Source organism: Diabrotica virgifera, chromosome 1 (genome assembly GCF_917563875.1).
Source record: "Diabrotica virgifera virgifera chromosome 1, PGI_DIABVI_V3a".
NCBI lineage: Eukaryota > Metazoa > Arthropoda > Insecta > Coleoptera > Chrysomelidae > Diabrotica > Diabrotica virgifera.
Genome location: NC_065443.1, coordinates 144,662,789 through 144,680,568, shown reverse-complemented (window position 1 = coordinate 144,680,568; position 17,780 = coordinate 144,662,789).

Below are 17,780 nucleotides of genomic sequence, written 5' to 3'. Positions count from 1 at the left end.
TTAATTGAAAAACTTATTGGACCCTTTTCCTGGTGACAACATCCATGGCTTCTAAAAATTACAAGCCAGATGGATGCTGCAGTGAAGACAAGAGGGAAGTCTAAAAAGTTGCAATTCACAACCCAGTCTACAGCTTGGTAAAGTTCCAACGGAAAATGGACCTAGTTACTCTATAGGAGTAATACTAATATAAAATAAAAAAAAATAAAATTGTATACCATTTTTATTCAGTTGCAATGCTAAGGCAAAACTGTCTTAATTTTTACTTAGGTTAGAGAGCGCAACCAGCACTCTTATCGACGATTTCACCTCTTGTTAGAGGCTCTTCAGAGAATGCATAGGCTGCTATCTCTACTCCAGGTAAAAATTTTCGACATCTATTAGTCTCCCATTGCAACTGACGTGAAGGTAGCAGGTGCGTAGTGGCATCTGCTAAATTAAAGTCTAAGTTTTTCAACCCAACAAAAATATTTGTAAAATAAAATACTTTTAAAAAATGTTTAATTGAAAAACTTATTGGACCCTTTTCCTGGTGACAACATCCATGGCTTCTAAAAATTACAAGCCAGATGGATGCTGCAGTGAAGACAAGAGGGAAGTCTAAAAAGTTGCAATTCACAACCCAGTCTACAGCTTGGTAAAGTTCCAACGGAAAATGGACCTAGTTACTCTATAGGAGTAATACTAATATAAAATAAAAAAATAAACTAAAAATGTATACCATTTTTATTCAGTTGCAATGCGAAGCCAAATCTGTCTTAATTTTTACTTAGGTTAGACCGCGTTAGAAATGAAGAAGTTTTAAGGCGTGAAGGTAGTAGGTGCGTAGTGGCATCTGCTAAATGAAAGTCTAAGTTTTTCAACCCAACAAAAATATTCGTAAAATAAAATACTTTTAAAAAATGTTTAATTGAAAAACTTATTGGACCCTTTTCCTGGTGACAACATCCATGGCTTCTAAAAATTACAAGCCAGATGGATGCTGCAGTGAAGACAAGAGGGAAGTCTAAAAAGTTGCAATTCACAACCCAGTCTACAGCTTGGTAAAGTTCCAACGGAAAATGGACCTAGTTACTCTATAGGAGTAATACTAATATAAAATAAAAAAAAATAAAATTGTATACCATTTTTATTCAGTTGCAATGCTAAGGCAAAACTGTCTTAATTTTTACTTAGCGTAGAGAGCGCAACCAGCACTCTTATCGACGATTTCACCTCTTGTTAGAGGCTCTTCAGAGAATGCATAGGCTGCTATCTCTACTCCAGGTAAAAAAAATTTCGACATCTATTAGTCCCCCATTGCAACTGACGTGAAGGAAGTAGGTGCGTAGTGGCATCTGCTAAATGAAAATCTAAGTTTTTCAACCCAACAAAAATATTCGTAAAATAAAATACTTTTAAAAAATGTTTAATTGAAAAACTTATTGGACCCTTTTCCTGGTGACAACATCCATGGCTTCTAAAAATTACAAGCCGGATGGATGCTGCAGTGAAGACAAGAGGGAAGTCTAAAAAGTTGCAATTCACAACCCAGTCTACAGCTTGGTAAAGTTCCAACGGAAAATGGACCTAGTTACTCTATAGGAGTAATACTAATATAAAATAAAAAAAAAATAAAATTGTATACCATTTTTATTCAGTTGCAATGCTAAGCCAAAACTGTCTTAATTTTTACTTAGGTTAGAGAGCGCACTTAGGTTAGAAAGAGCGCGGCCAGCACTCTTATCGACGATTTCACCTCTTGTTGGAGGCTCTTCAGAGAATGCATAGGCTGCTATCTCTACTCCAGGTAAAAAAATTTTCGACATCTATTAGTCCCCCATTGCAACTGACGTGAATGTAGTAGGTGCGTAGTGGCATCTGCTAAATGAAAGTCTAAGTTTTTCAACCCAACAAAAATATTCGTAAAATAAAATACTTTTAAAAAATGTTTAATTGAAAAACTTATTGGACCCTTTTCCTGGTGACAACATCCATGGCTTCTAAAAATTACAAGCCAGATGGATGCTGCAGTGAAGACAAGAGGGAAGTCTAAAAAGTTGCAATTCACAACCCAGTCTACAGCTTGGTAAAGTTCCAACGGAAAATGGACCTAGTTACTCTATAGGAGTAATACTAATATAAAATAAAAAAAAATAAAATTGTATACCATTTTTATTCAGTTGCAATGCTAAGGCAAAACTGTCTTAATTTTTACTTAGGTTAGAGAGCGCAACCAGCACTCTTATCGACGATTTCACCTCTTGTTAGAGGCTCTTCAGAGAATGCATAGGCTGCTATCTCTACTCCAGGTAAAAATTTTCGACATCTATTAGTCTCCCATTGCAACTGACGTGAAGGTAGCAGGTGCGTAGTGGCATCTGCTAAATTAAAGTCTAAGTTTTTCAACCCAACAAAAATATTTGTAAAATAAAATACTTTTAAAAAATGTTTAATTGAAAAACTTATTGGACCCTTTTCCTGGTGACAACATCCATGGCTTCTAAAAATTACAAGCCAGATGGATGCTGCAGTGAAGACAAGAGGGAAGTCTAAAAAGTTGCAATTCACAACCCAGTCTACAGCTTGGTAAAGTTCCAACGGAAAATGGACCTAGTTACTCTATAGGAGTAATACTAATATAAAATAAAAAAAAATAAAATTGTATACCATTTTTATTCAGTTGCAATGCTAAGGCAAAACTGTCTTAATTTTTACTTAGCGTAGAGAGCGCAACCAGCACTCTTATCGACGATTTCACCTCTTGTTAGAGGCTCTTCAGAGAATGCATAGGCTGCTATCTCTACTCCAGGTAAAAAAAATTTCGACATCTATTAGTCCCCCATTGCAACTGACGTGAAGGAAGTAGGTGCGTAGTGGCATCTGCTAAATGAAAATCTAAGTTTTTCAACCCAACAAAAATATTCGTAAAATAAAATACTTTTAAAAAATGTTTAATTGAAAAACTTATTGGACCCTTTTCCTGGTGACAACATCCATGGCTTCTAAAAATTACAAGCCAGATGGATGCTGCAGTGAAGACAAGAGGGAAGTCTAAAAAGTTGCAATTCACAACCCAGTCTACAGCTTGGTAAAGTTCCAACGGAAAATGGACCTAGTTACTCTATAGCAGTAATACTAATATAAAATAAAAAAATAAACTAAAAATGTATACCATTTTTATTCAGTTGCAATGCGAAGCCAAAACTGTCTTAATTTTTACTTAGGTTAGACCGCGTTAGAAATGAAGAAGTTTTAAGGCGTGAAGGTAGTAGGTGCGTAGTGGCATCTGCTAAATGAAAGTCTAAGTTTTTCAACCCAACAAAAATACTCGTAAAATAAAATAGGTACTTTTAAAAAATGTTTAATTGAAAAACTTATTGGACCCTTTTCCTGGTGACAACATCCATGGCTTCTAAAAATTACAAGCCAGATGGATGCTGCAGTGAAGACAAGAGGGAAGTCTAAAAAGTTGCAATTCACAACCCAGTCTACAGCTTGGTAAAGTTCCAACGGAAAATGGACCTAGTTACTCTATAGGAGTAATACTAATATAAAATAAAAAAAAAATAAAATTGTATACCATTTTTATTCAGTTGCAATGCTAAGGCAAAACTGTCTTAATTTTTACTTAGGTTAGAGAGCGCAACCAGCACTCTTATCGACGATTTCACCTCTGGTTAGAGGCTCTTCAGAGAATGCATAGGCTGCTATCTCTACTCCAGGTAAAAATTTTCGACATCTATTAGTCTCCCATTGCAACTGACGTGAAGGTAGCAGGTGCGTAGTGGCATCTGCTAAATTAAAGTCTAAGTTTTTCAACCCAACAAAAATATTTGTAAAATAAAATACTTTTAAAAAATGTTTAATTGAAAAACTTATTGGACCCTTTTCCTGGTGACAACATCCATGGCTTCTAAAAATTACAAGCCAGATGGATGCTGCAGTGAAGACAAGAGGGAAGTCTAAAAAGTTGCAATTCACAACCCAGTCTACAGCTTGGTAAAGTTCCAACGGAAAATGGACCTAGTTACTCTATAGGAGTAATACTAATATAAAATAAAAAAAAATAAAATTGTATACCATTTTTATTCAGTTGCAATGCTAAGGCAAAACTGTCTTAATTTTTACTTAGCGTAGAGAGCGCAACCAGCACTCTTATCGACGATTTCACCTCTTGTTAGAGGCTCTTCAGAGAATGCATAGGCTGCTATCTCTACTCCAGGTAAAAAAAATTTCGACATCTATTAGTCCCCCATTGCAACTGACGTGAAGGAATTAGGTGCGTAGTGGCATCTGTTAAATGAAAGTCTAAGTTTTTCAACCCAACAAAAATATTCGTAAAATAAAATACTTTTAAAAAATGTTTAATTGAAAAACTTATTGGACCCTTTTGCTGGTGACAACATCCATGGCTTCTAAAAATTACAAGCCGGATGGATGCTGCAGTGAAGACAAGAGGGAAGTCGAAAAAGTTGCAATTCACAACCCAGTCTACAGCTTGGTAAAGTTCCAACGGAAAATGGACCTAGTTACTCTATAGGAGTAATACTAATATAAAATAAAAAAAAAATAAAATTGTATACCATTTTTATTCAGTTGCAATGCTAAGCCAAAACTGTCTTAATTTTTACTTAGGTTAGAGAGCGCACTTAGGTTAGAAAGAGCGCGGCCAGCACTCTTATCGACGATTTCACCTCTTGTTAGAGGCTCTTCAGAGAATGCATAGGCTGCTATCTCTACTCCAGGTAAAAAAATTTTCGACATCTATTAGTCCCCCATTGCAACTGACGTGAAGGTAGTAGGTGCGTAGTGGCATCTGCTAAATGAAAGTCTAAGTTTTTCAACCCAACAAAAATATTCGTAAAATAAAATACTTTTAAAAAATGTTTAATTGAAAAACTTATTGGACCCTTTTCCTGGTGACAACATCCATGGCTTCTAAAAATTACAAGCCAGATGGATGCTGCAGTGAAGACAAGAGGGAAGTCTAAAAAGTTGCAATTCACAACCCAGTCTACAGCTTGGTAAAGTTCCAACGGAAAATGGACCTAGTTACTCTATAGGAGTAATACTAATATAAAATAAAAAAAAATAAAATTGTATACCATTTTTATTCAGTTGCAATGCTAAGGCAAAACTGTCTTAATTTTTACTTAGGTTAGAGAGCGCAACCAGCACTCTTATCGACGATTTCACCTCTTGTTAGAGGCTCTTCAGAGAATGCATAGGCTGCTATCTCTACTCCAGGTAAAAATTTTCGACATCTATTAGTCTCCCATTGCAACTGACGTGAAGGTAGCAGGTGCGTAGTGGCATCTGCTAAATTAAAGTCTAAGTTTTTCAACCCAACAAAAATATTTGTAAAATAAAATACTTTTAAAAAATGTTTAATTGAAAAACTTATTGGACCCTTTTCCTGGTGACAACATCCATGGCTTCTAAAAATTACAAGCCAGATGGATGCTGCAGTGAAGACCAGAGGGAAGTCTAAAAAGTTGCAATTCACAACCCAGTCTACAGCTTGGTAAAGTTCCAACGGAAAATGGACCTAGTTACTCTATAGGAGTAATACTAATATAAAATAAAAAAATAAACTAAAAATGTATACCATTTTTATTCAGTTGCAATGCGAAGCCAAAACTGTCTTAATTTTTACTTAGGTTAGACCGCGTTAGAAATTAAGAAGTTTTAAGGCGTGAAGGTAGTAGGTGCGTAGTGGCATCTGCTAAATGAAAGTCTAAGTTTTTCAACCCAACAAAAATACTCGTAAAATAAAATACTTTTAAAAAATGTTTAATTGAAAAACTTATTGGACCCTTTTCCTGGTGACAACATCCATGGCTTCTAAAAATTACAAGCCAGATGGATGATGCAGTGAAGACAAGAGGGAAGTCTAAAAAGTTGCAATTCACAACCCAGTCTACAGCTTGGTAAAGTTCCAACGGAAAATGGACCTAGTTACTCTATAGGAGTAATACTAATATAAAATAAAAAAAAATAAAATTGTATACCATTTTTATTCAGTTGCAATGCTAAGGCAAAACTGTCTTAATTTTTACTTAGGTTAGAGAGCGCAACCAGCACTCTTATCGACGATTTCACCTCTTGTTAGAGGCTCTTCAGAGAATGCATAGGCTGCTATCTCTACTCCAGGTAAAAATTTTCGACATCTATTAGTCTCCCATTGCAACTGACGTGAAGGTAGCAGGTGCGTAGTGGCATCTGCTAAATTAAAGTCTTTCAACCCAACAAAAATATTTGTTGATTCGAAACTGGTTTCTTAACTAGTAAACAGTGTTTCCGATTAGCTCTTAGTTTTTATCAAAATTAAGGTGGTTTTACTTGTTAGAAAATTATCAAAGTTGGTATAATAGTGTATTATATAGTGCTTAATCCGATTTTGGGATCAAACTGTAAGTTAGATCATCTTTATTACTATTTTTTAATCAACAAACAGTAAACAACGGTTATAAATACCAGTAACGAGGTAATTAAGTAGCTTAATTACTAATGAACCTGTCCAAGCACAAGGGCCGTAATCAGGCAACATAGGCCCAATATGCAGGAAATTTCAGAGGAGAGATCTTCTGAACTTCAAAATTCTCAAGATGTCATTAATCCATCCAATCAATCAAAATTATATTCAACCGCTCTGACTCAACCTAACAAAAAATTCGCAAGCAAAAACCAAGCCATTTTATTCAATTCACTTCCAAATACAAAAATTGAAGATTATTTAAATGCCATAGCAACTAAAGTCGATCCCAATTAAATTCTCGCCATTTCCAGGATTGTAAATGATCGTATTTGCGTATATTTTACTACTGAAGAAACAGTCACCGAATTTTTAAGAACAGATAATGGAACAATAGTAATCAATCAGGAACGTATCCAAGCCAGGAAGTTAGTCACACCAAGCGAAAAACTGATAATTTCTAATGTCCCCCATCAATACCTCACAGTATTATAGAGACTCAACTACAAAATTTTGCAATTCATCAAATAACTCCATTGGATTTTCTAAGAATAGGTACAACTAACTCTTTATTTAAGCATATCTTGAGTTTCCGACACTATACTTACATTTCTCCTAAAAATCTGGAAAATATTCCTGAGTCTATATTAATTAACTATGAACAAATCAATTATCGAATTTATTTTTCACTTGAAAAACAGTCTTGTTACATTTGTAAAGAACAAGGTCATCTAGCCTCTCAGTGCAAAAAAAATACAAACACTCAAACATCTATCGAAAATTCATCACCTACTGCTCAACCAAATTATATCCAAAATTGCCACCCTATCATAACAGATGCTCAGCCAACTATCCATCCTTCACAATCTTCGCAACAATCCACCAGTCCACAATCAAAAGAAACAACCAATACTTCTCTATTTGATTCAAATCCCATTCAAACACCTATCCAGCCAGATAATGTTGAAATGAATAATCACAGCCAAAATCAACCTCCTACACCCTCTGACACTCAATCGTCTAAACGAGCGGTGTCAGAAATAACGTCTCCTTCAACATCAGTAGACCAGAACCCATTTAAAGAACCTCTGCGTAAATCTAAGAAAGCAAAAACTATTCCTGAAGATAATAAGACTTTAGCAGAAGATCTTATTAAATGCACTAGTTCTTTTTTCCAAGATAATTCTGACAACGGATATTTAACCCAGGAAGAACTAATTGATTTCTTTGAAAATGCATACGGCTCTGCAGATCCTCTCAGCATTGCAAAAACGTATACAGAAGATATCGAAGGACTACTCAATTTTTTAACTAAAATCCATCCAGCATTAACTCCCAAGTATCTGAAAAGTCGCTGTACAAGATTAAAAACTAAGATTAATAAACAGCTATTATTATCCGCTTTCTCTACTGATCACAGTGAATACAGCAGCGACGCCTCTGCTGAAATTTAATACAACATTCAACTGTATACTGCAATGGAACCTAAATGGGTATTACACCCATTTAGAAGAACTTAAATTAATTATAGCTAAGTTTAAACCATCTGTAATATGCCTACAAGAAACCCACTTCAAAGAAGATAACTGTCATAATTTAAGAAACTATACTCCGTATTATAAGAACAGAATAACTGCTAGCCATGCTAGTGGGGGAGTAGTAATATATGTCCATAACTCATTTAATACCGAAGTAATACGTTTAAGAACTGAGTTGGAGGCAACAGCAGTATCTATAAAAGGCCCCCACAAAGTCAATATATGTAATATTTATTTTCCTCCGAACTTAGACCCGTCCATAAAAGAAATAACTGAACTCTTCAATCAAATTCCAGAACCGCGTATTATATTAGGCGATTTTAATGCCCACAATATACTTTGGGGAGGTAAAAAACAGATTCCTTGGGACGTAAAATCGAACAAATTGTTACAGATTCTAATATGAATATCCTTAACGATGGAAGAATCACAAGGTTCAATATTTCCACCGGCAATGGATCCCCAATAGATTTATCCCTCTGTGACCCTGTCTTACAACCAACTCTGTCGTGGGATGTGACATCCCATTTGCATGGAAGCGATCATTTTCCTATCCTAATTACGAACAATAACCATATCTCCTCATCAATTCCATCCAATAAATGGTGTCTGAAAAATGCAGATTGGTCTCTATATTCCTCTTTAATTTCACAAAAAATTTCTCAGTTGGTTCAGCCCTTTGATACAGACATTGATATTAACTCCAAAGTACTCCATCTCGTACAGTTTTTAACGTCAATAGCTCACGAGTCCATAGGTTATTCAAAATTTCCAAAAAAACGTGCTCCAGTCCCGTGGTGGAATTCCCACTGCGAAGCAGCAATTAAAGAGTCAAAAAAGGCGTTTTATAAATTAAGAAGGCACCCAACTTTAAATAACCAGCTAGAATTCAAAAGATTAAGGGCGTATTGTAGATACACCTTAAAGAAGAGTAAGAGAGAAGCCTGGAAAAATTATGTATCATCTTTAAATTCATCTACCCCGACTTCTGAGGTTTGGCAAATGATAAGCAGAATGTACGGGAAAAAATCATTTAACACCATTCATTACCTAGAACATCATAACCATATTTATTCAACTAAGCAAGAAATAGCCTCCGTACTAGCAAACGTATACCAACAACATAGCAGTGACGAAAATCTATCTACAAGTTTCCTAGCCCATAAAAATAAATTTAATAATGCATGTATAAATCTTGATGACCACAATAATTTACCTCTAAATGCCATATTTACGATGGATGAACTGTTAGAAACTTTAAACAAAGTTAAAGACACTAGCCCAGGGCCTGACAACATCCCTACGACATTTTTAAAAGCTATGCCAACCGAAGGAAAACAATATCTTTTGGATCTTTATAATTTCATTTGGACAAATAATGTTTTCCCCATTGATTGGTACGATTCCATTATTGTACCAGTTCTTAAACAGGGCAAGAATAAATCGGACCCAGAGTCTTACCGACCAATCTCCCTAACATCTAATATGTGCAAAGTACTTGAAAAAATGGCAAGCAACCGACTAATGTGGTACCTAGAAGATCGACAGCTACTTAGCCCTATACAAAGTGGATTTAGAAAGTCCAGATCTACATTAGACAACATAGTGGATATTGAATCTGTAATTCATGAGTCATTTGGATGTGGTCAAGAATGTCTGGCTGTATTTTTTGATATAACGCGTGCATATGATACAATCTGGAGATCAGATATCATAAGAATCCTGTCAAGTTGGTCGATTAAAGGAAATATTATCAAGTTTATTAATAATTTTTTATATAGGCGAAACTTCAAAGTTCGAATAGACAACTTTTTTTCAGACTCTAAAATCCAATTAAACGGTATTCCTCAAGGGTCTACTCTTAGTGTTGCACTTTTCCTTATTGCCATCAATGACATCGCTAAGTCACTTAGCCCATTAGTCAAAGCCCGTCTATTTGCTGATGATCTTGTTATATTCTGTCGTGGTAAAAATATATCAACAATGACGACCCATATACAGCAAGCCATTTACAAACTAGAGAATTGGTCGAATACTACTGGCCTAGAATTTTCACCCACTAAAACGAAAGCAATGATCTTCAGTAAAACTCCAAAGAAACAAGTAAACCCACCGAAACTCTTCCTAAAAAATTTACCAATAAAGTATTCAGAATCGATCAACTTCTTGGGAGTAAAACTGGATAGCCGACTATCTTGGCAAGACCACATCCACTCTCTCCGTCTGTCAGTTCAAAACGGCCTTAACTTAATGAAAAGTATCTCTCATAAACAATGGGGTGCCGATTTCCAAACTCTTATGACTGTATACAAAACCCTAATTCGTTCAAAACTAGATTATGCTGCTGTTGCCTACAACTCAGCCAAAGGTTCACTATTGAAAGTGCTAGACACAGTTCATAATTCAGCAATTAGAATTGCACTGGGAGCACACTACACAAGCTCAGTTGAGTGTATGTATGTTGAATCAGGCGAACCATCCCTTCAACTCAGGAGAGAATACCTTAGCCTCATGTATGCCTTAAGAGTATCAACTAACCCACATGTACCTGTTTATAAAAACACATTTACAGATAGATTTCCATCGACATTTAATTGTGGGAAAAGATTGGATCCTCCGTTTTATCATCGAGTGAGAGCAACGTTACAGAGCTTAGACACAATAATTCCACACACTTACAATACTTTTAAAGTCAGCCAACACATATTACCATGGACAATTGCTCTCCCTGCTTGTAATACAAACCTATCTGCATTCAAGAAAGGTGACACACCAGCAAAAATCTTCAATCAGAGATTATTAGAGATATTAAATGGTTTTAATGATCACATCCATATTTATACCGATGCATCCAGATCTGCAAATGGAGTAGGAGCGGCTTTCACAACAGATAACTATAACAGTTCCTACCAGCTCCCTCCCCAAACCTCCATATTCTCAGCTGAACTCTTTGCCATCCTCCAGTCATTAAAATTTGTTAACACACATGACATCAAATTCTCAATAATCATTAGCGATTCCCTAAGTGCATTAACGGCCTTGAGGCGGGTATACCCCAAACATCCTATCCTCCTCTTAATTAAGGCGGAACTCTTGATATGCCAACAAAATCAAAGATTAGTTCAGTTCCTCTGGGTACCATCACATTGCGAGATAAGTGGAAATGATAAAGCTGACACATTAGCAAAAAATGCGAGTGAGAATCCCTTAACAGACATCATAACTACTTGCGTTCATACTGATCTAAAGCAATATTTTAAAAACAAGATCATGACAAAATGGCAAACAAATTGGAACGAATCAAACTCTACATTAAGAACAATCAAACAAAGTATATCACCGTCGAAACATCCTACAAAGAGAAGAGACCAAGTGCTCATGTCCAGATTGCGACTTGGTCATACGAAGATCACCCACGACTTTTTATTAAAGAAGGAAGCCCCTCCGATGTGTTATGTGTGTGATAGTGAACTAACAGTGCAACATATAATAATAGACTGTCCCCTCTACGTTATAGAACGGCAACATCAACAGTTACCAACTACAATTAAAGATTGTTTAAGTGAAAGTAATTCATGTAAGACTCTTAGTTTTTTACGTACTATAGGACTCATTAACCAAATTTAATATACCTAAATTTTGTAATTTGATGTAAATACAGTTCATTGCTAATAACCCTTGTGGTTGAAGCAAATTGTAAATAAAAAAAAAAAAAATATTTGTAAAATAAAATACTTTTAAAAAATGTTTAATTGAAAAACTTATTGGACCCTTTTCCTGGTGACAACATCCATGGCTTCTAAAAATTACAAGCCAGATGGATGCTGCAGTGAAGACAAGAGGGAAGTCTAAAAAGTTGCAATTCACAACCCAGTCTACAGCTTGGTAAAGTTCCAACGGAAAATGGACCTAGTTACTCTATAGGAGTAATACTAATATATAATAAAAAAAAATAAAATTTTATACCATTTTTATTCAGTTGCAATGCTAAGCCAAAACTGTCTTAATTTTTACTTAGGTTAGAGAGCGCAACCAGCACTCTTATCGACGATTTCACCTCTTGTTAGAGGCTCTTCAGAGAATGCATAGGCTGCTATCTCTACTCCAGGTAAAAATTTTCGACATCTATTAATCCCCCATTGCAACTGACGTGAAGGTAGCAGGTGCGTCGTAGGCATCTGCTAAATGAAAGTTTAAGTTTTTCAACCTAATAAAGATATTTGTAAAATAAAATACTTTTCAATTAAAAACCTTTTCAATTAAAATTCCAAATAGAAAAGATCTTAAGTGACTTTTCTCTAAATGTGATAAATTTTCGAGATATAAGCGATTGAAAATTTAATAATTACAAAATCGGCCATTTTTAACCCTCAAAAACTGTGTGAAAACCCGAATATTTCAATGTTAGCAAGGCACATACATACTCTATGAACATCGATTGATGAAATCCTTAAGAGCTTTTTGCAATACAATACCGAAAACCCTTTTATTTTTTAATTGCGAATCAAGCGGACGCGACACTATTTTCAACCGTTGCATGTTGTAGGTATAATATCATATTATTTTAATCGGAATACAGTTTAAGTTTAAAAAAAATTGTTTAAATTTTTTTTTGACCCATTTTTACCCTGCCAACGCGCAAATTTATTAATAGGGAACCTTTTCAAGCAAGATAGTGAAAAAAATTGAATCAGAATATTTTCCCGCAGATTTATATTATTTTCGCATATTCCATACACTGTTGTACAGTGCGTCCATAAAGTAAAGCATAAATTCATTATTTCGTAAACCAGCGACATTATTGAAAAATCCTGAAACAGGTCGATTTTTATTTTTAGATTCAGATTTTTTGGCATATTTATCATACGAATGACGTCGTCCATCTGGGCGCGATGACGTAATCGATGATTTTTTTAAATGAGAATAGGGGTCATGTGATAGCTCATTTGAAAGGGTATTCAATTCTCTATTCACTAATATAAACATTAACCTAATTATTTATACAAGGTGTTCAAAAAAACATGTTTTAATTAAAGTAATTGAGACAAAAAAGAATGTACGTAATTTATTTAATTCAAAATACGTTTTACTGTTGTCAGAAAACAGGAAAAAAATGTTTATTTGAAAAATAAATATTGTTTTTTGCTTAAATTCAATGTTAAAGCTGCCACCCACCTGTCGCTTGGCAGTTTGAACATTTCGTTTAAGCGAAAATCAATGTTTATTCGTCAAATAAAATTTTTTTCTGTTTACTGACAGTAGTAAAATGTATTGTTGCGTAATTGTCTTTTTTTTACGCGATTGACTCTACTATTTTATTTATTTATATCTTTAGGCACTAAGTTTAATTTAAATAAAGGAAGACTTACTTATATTATTTTATTTACATCACTTATTTATTTTAATACTTACAAATAACACCAACTAACACATCTAATATTTACAACTCAAATTTATGATTTAATTAACTAAACATAATAACTACGATAACTAATAAATACATTTCACTAAATCCGATCGAATACAATTATATCACGCGTCGCGGCTCGTTCATTGACTGACTGGCCTGTGCTCGAATTCCTGTTCTTAAATACTCTGACAGCGGTCGCCTCGAATCGCCGTGGAAGGTCTGGCCTTTACTCGTAATCCCGGGAAACATCGAGAATAATTAGGCCGGGTCGTGAGGCGTCACATTGCGCCCTCCTTAAAAGATGGTTCCTCCTGGAACCTTGTCGGGACTGGAACTGGATGCTGGTATCTGCAACTGGACCCTCTTTTACAACTCCCAGTTGTATAAAAGTGACAGGGGACGGTCTTCTCTCCGCACCAGTAACTATGCGGATTGCAACAGACTAACACCTGGACCTCGGTGTCTTGGAAAATTTCTTCTACCATATTTCGGATAACTCTCCAGTCTAATTGGCTGCATTCTAACTTTGGCATGGCTAACTTTTGCACGTCGGACTCCAACACGTGCTCTCTCAATTGAATTAATGCATCCCATACATCTTGGTAGGTAGGTTGGTCATGAACAGTGTCTTTTGTTACCAGATAGAATAGGTAACGTGATGCATCTTGGAGTTTCAATGCTTTGCCGGGAGCTGGCAGTTGGCATTGAAGTTCTGCAACTCGACCAAACTTCCTTCGGAAGGCGGATGCCAACCCTCGTGCGTATTTGATACTGGCCGGGATGGTATGGGCCAGCGAATAGTCATCGGGAAGTGCGAGAAGATCTCGCTTTTCTTCAGTGGTAACACCATGTCTTGCTTTACCGGTACCTCCGTAGGCACCCATGAACTCTTCAAAGGTAAGGTCAGGTATTCCTCGAATTTGGTTGACTTCCACTTCTTCATCTACGTCGCGGTCTCCCTCGTACGGCGCCAACCAGTTATGGTGGACTATCATCGGCTTTCCCCTAGGAATCTTGCTTATTCGGTAGATAACGTCATTGATTTTCTTGACAATGAGGTACGGACCCTCCCAGAACTGCTGCAACTTGGGAGAACAACCTGTTCGCTTCTTTGGATTATAAAGCCAGACTTTGTCGTTCTCCTTAAAACATCCCCTCTCGGCTTGGGTATCGTATCGTTTCTTCATGCGGTCGCTAGCGATCTGAAGGTTAGACCGGACCAACTCATGTATATCGTCCATTCTTCTTCGTAATTCATTCACGTAATCCTCACCAGCAACATCTTCTCCAGGTCGACATCCAAACTCTAGATCACAGGGTAGACGCATCTCACGTCCAAATAGGACTTTTGCTGGTGTTTGGCCAGTTGATTCATTAACAGCAGATCTATAGGCCATTGCGAAGAACGGAAGGTACTGGTCCCAGTCTCGTTGATGATTGGACACCATCTTTGTCAAATACTTGCCGAGTGTCCTATTCATACGCTCCACCATTCCATCCGATTGCGGGTGATAGGCCGTGGTCCTTGTCTTCTTCATGCCTAGTTTATCACAGATTCCTTGAAATAGATCGCTCTCAAAGTTCCTTCCTTGGTCACTATGGATCTCTAGAGGTACTCCAAATCGGCTGATGCAGTCTTTGATTAACACATCTGCAATAGTGGCGGCTTTCTGGTCTGGAATTGCGTAGATCTCCACCCAATTCGTGAAGTAATCCATTATCACCAACATGTATTTGCATCCATTGTCACTTTCTGGAAATGGCCCGGCAATATCCAAAGCTATTCTTTCAAACGGACTTCCAACATTGTACTGTCTCATAGGAGCCTTTCTTTTCCGGTAGGGTCCGTTACTTGTAGCACAGGTAGTACATTTCTTACACCAGTCCTTCACATCATCAGAACTATTCATCCAATAAAATCGTTCCCGAATTCTCTGAAGGGTCTTCTTTACACCAAAATGCCCTGTTGATGGACTGTCGTGTAACTGACGGAGTACTTCGGCTACTGTGCTCTTTGGAATCACCATCTGTGTTCTCCTCACTGAACCATCATCATTTTCTATTACTCGTTTAAGCAAGCTGTCTTCCAAGATAAATGAGTCCCACTGGGCCCAATACGTCTTAACTACTGAGCTTAGGCTTGATATTTCTTGCCAAGATGGTCGACGATTTTCTTCTTTCCATTTTCGAATCTTCTGTAAAACTGGATCTTTTTCTTGTTCTTCCCTGATCTTAGTAGGCGTCCACTCGTCGTTGACCACTGTTGTTCTTAGTACTGCTGCTTCCTTTGACTCTGTTTTGTTGCAATGGGAACACTCTGCTGGGCACGGCCTTCTAGATAGAGAATCAGCGTTCCTGTGGCTAACTCCGGCCCGATGCTCGATCTTGAAATCATATTCTTCAAGTCGTTCAATCCATCTGGCTATCTGACCCTCTGGATTCTTAAACTGCATTAACCATTTAAGGGCGGCATGGTCGGTTTGGATTAGAAACTTCCTTCCGTAGAGGTATTGATAGAAGTGTTCCACTGATTTTACTACTGCTAGAAGTTCTCTTCTCGTGACGCAATAATTTAGTTCAGGTTTTTAAAGCACTTTACTAAAATATCCAAGGACTCGTTCCTGTCCTCCTTGAATCTGCGACAGCACTCCTCCAATTCCCACATTACTTGCATCCGTATCTAAGATGAACTCTCCTTCTGGCAGTGGATACCCTAATATTGGCGCTGTAATTAAATGCCTCTTCAATGTTTCAAAGGCCGTTTGGCAGTCTCCATCCCAGCAATAATCCCTTGCTTCCTCTGTAAGTCGCGTTAATGGCTTAGCAATATCTGCAAACTTCTTAATGAATCTCCGGTAGTATGTACATAGTCCCAGAAAACTTCTCACTTGATGTTTATCAGTTGGTTCAGGCCATTCCTTAATGGAATCGATTTTTCCTTTATCCACGGCCACTCCTTCTTTGCTGATTATATGACCTAAATAATTGACTTTACTTTGAAATAACTGGCATTTCTTGGGATTTAACATTAACTGGGCAGCTTTAAGTCGATTAAAGACGTCTTCTAAATTCTTCAGGTGGTCTTCAAACGTCTCTCCCAAAACGATTATGTCGTCTAAATACACCAGGCACGTTTTCCAAGATAACCCTCTCAACACATTTTCCATAAGCCTCTCAAATGTCGCAGGAGCATTACAGAGTCCAAACGGCATAACGTTGAATTCCCATAATCCAGATCCTGTCGTGAAGGCCGTCTTCTCCTTGTCCACTGGATCCATTTCTACCTGCCAATATCCAGACTTCAAGTCCAACGTAGAAAACAATTTACTTCCAGCCAGTGTGTCCAACGTGTCGTCGATCCGAGGCAGAGGATAACTATCTTTCTTGGTAACATTGTTCAACAAACGGTAGTCCACACAAAACCTCGTAGTTCCATCTTTCTTCTTGACCAGGACCACTGGAGAGACCCATGGGCTCGTAGAAGGTTCTATCACCCCGTCTTTCTTCATTTCTTGAACAATCCTTTCAGCTTCCTCTCTCTTCGCCTCTGGTAGTCGTCGAGCTGATTGACGAATTGACCTAGCGGTACCAGTGTCAATTTTATGTTTGACAACTGTCGTTCTTCCTGTCTTTCCTCCTTTCGGTACGAATATGTCACGATATTGCCTAAGAAATTCCCTTAATTTCCTTTTTTCCATTTGATTTAGAGACTGGCCTGCAACTGCAACCATTTGGTCGAACTTGTCGTTGGAATTATCTGATGTTGTCGTCTGACGGATTATGGACGTCACGGGTACACAAGTTCCTACTTTTGTCTCCTTCTTGATGGTCACTGGGTAGTCATTGACATTAATCAATCTCACGGGAATTTCTTTAGCAGAAGTAACCAATTCCTTTCCAATTATGATTCCTCGGCCAACCTCCTCGTCGTGGTTCCATGGCTCCATCATAACAGGCGTTCCTTCTTCTACAGTTCCCTGTAGCCGCGCTACGATGATCGTTTCACTCCTCGCAGGCACAACTGTATCTTCTTTAATGGCTGCTAGCACAGTTCTCTCATCATGTGGATGAAGAAATACCTCCTCGTTGCCAACTTTGATTACCCTATTCTTAAAATCCAATTGAAATCCATGCAAATTCATTACGTCCATTCCTAATATAACATCTTCTTCGATGTCTGCAACTATGACAGTATGGACGAACTTTTCTGCTCCAATCCCTAATTGTATCTGGATTTCTCCATGGGTGTTGGCGTTTTCACCTGTGGCAGTCCGCAGTCGCAACCTCGTTGGTAAGAGTTTCTTATGACTGTTTATAACTGACGGTCGTATAATGGTCCTGGTCGCTCCGGTATCCACCAACAATGTATACTTTT